Source organism: Odontomachus brunneus, unplaced genomic scaffold (assembly GCF_010583005.1).
Source record: "Odontomachus brunneus isolate Ranch 3 - 2012 unplaced genomic scaffold, Obru_v1 Obru_scaffold_240, whole genome shotgun sequence".
Lineage (NCBI taxonomy): Eukaryota > Metazoa > Arthropoda > Insecta > Hymenoptera > Formicidae > Odontomachus > Odontomachus brunneus.
The window spans coordinates 263094-265270 of NW_022639690.1; positions in this window are offsets into that span (position 1 = coordinate 263094).

Here is a 2177-nt window from a genome sequence, read left to right on the forward strand (position 1 = left end):
ACTTTTTATTACATATTTTTGTAGCTTATTTCAAGGGCTTTCCAAAGACCTATAATAAAGTATTTTTTTTAGGCATATTTAGAGTTATGAGGCTTGAGAGGGTTTTGGTCTTTAACTGTTTCTGTTAAAAAACTGTTTCGTAAAAATGTATCACTGTCTTCTAAAAGGTGCATTTAGAAATAAAATTGCGATCAGGATATGCAGCATTGAATGTGTAGATCAGTTACTTCTTCGTATGATCTAATATGGTCTCCAAATTTTCGATAAAGAATCAGCATTATCTTTTCTTTATCGATTAACATTTTTAAAAAACAAATTTGAAATTATAGTTGGAAAAAGAAAGAGAAAAGACAAAAAGTAAGATGCGAGAGAGCACGACTCGTTTTTAAAATACAAATATTGAGAAGCGTTATCGTGAAGGTATGCGCGAGTTTTGACTGAGTACGTGTGATATTACGTCGTGAATGAATAACCGCGTTCGATGCGAGCGAATGAACAACTAGGCTGGGAGCCTAAAAAAACATAAACACAGGAGAAAAACAAAAATAACTTTGTTTTTCGTGTCTCGAGCTAGATGATATGACCGGCTTAGTTGTTCATTCGCTCTCATCGAACGCGGTTATTCATTCACGACGTAATATCACACATACTCAGTCAAAACTCACGCATACCTTCACGATAACGCTTCCCAATCTTTGTATTTTAAAAACGAATCGTGTTCTCTCGTATCTTACTCTTTGTCTTTTCCCTTTCTTTTTCCAACTACAATTTCAAATTTCTTTTTTAAAAATGTTAACCGATAAAGAAAAAATAATGCTGTTTCTTTATCGAAAATTTGGAGACCATATTAGATCATACGAAAAAGTAACTGATCATCTTATATGTAAGGTGTAGTAAAAAGAAATCCATTATTTTTGCATGAAATTGAAGGCTTTATTTAGCATAGTTAGAATGATCCGATTTAGATCAAATATGAACCGTTTTGTTCGATAACTTGTTGCCATTTTGAAGGTAATTCCATTATGCCTCTCTCATAGAAACTCTTGTCGCAATTGGCAAAAAACTGGGACAGTCGATTTTCACAAGCTTCTCTTGAGACGAATTTTTCACTAGCAAAATCATTCGCCATAGACAGGAACAGGTGGTAATCACTTGGTGCCAGGTCCGGACTATAAGGTGGATGCATAAGAACCTCCCAACCAAGCTCCCGGAGCTTCTGGCGAGTCACTATCGATGTGTGTGGGCTGACGTTGTCCTGATGGAACACAATTCCTCTCCTATTGCCCTAAGCTGGCCGCTTCTGGGCGATTGATTCCTTCAGACGGCCCAATTGTTGACAGTACTGGTCCGAATTAAGAGTTTGGCCGTAGGGGAGCAGCTCATAGTGGATGATTCCCTGCCAATACCACCAAATACACAGCAAAGCTTTCCTGACCGTCAATCCTGGCTTGGCCACCGTTTGCGCCGGCTCACCGCATTTCGACCACGACCGTTTTCGCTTGACGTTGTCGTAAGTGACCCACTTTTCATCACCAGTCACCATCCGCTGCAGAAATGGGTCGATTTTGTTGCGATTCAGCAGCGATTCGCAGATGGAAATTCGGTCCATGAGGTTTTTTTGCGTTAACTCGTGTGGCACCCATACATCGAGCTTCTTTTTGTATCCAGCATTCAAGTGGTTCCAAACGGTTTTTTGTGTAATGTTTAGCTCCTGGGCAATCGAAACAGTACTTATATGACGGTCGGACTCGACGAGTTCCATTATTTTATCGACATTTTCGGCAATTGGCCTTCAGAGCGTGGTGCATCTTTGACATCAAAATTACCGGAACGGAATCGACGAAACCAAAATTGCGCGTGATTGGCTGTTACAGTATCAGGACCATAAACACTATTCACATTTTCAGCCGCCTGGCTTGCGTTTTCGCCTTTATCGAAGAAAAACTGTAAAATATGGCGTATTTTCTCTTTGCTGCCCTTATAGAAAGATCATACTAAGAATCATTAATAATTACTTATTGTCCAGTATTTTTAATACTGAAAATAAGTAATTATCAATGATTCTTAGTATGATATTTCTATAAGGGTGATGTCCATCTTTGACGCGCGCTCAGACTGAGTCAAACAATCACAAAACTGTCTGAGAAGTTTTTTGAGTACGAAATCTTATCTTTCTA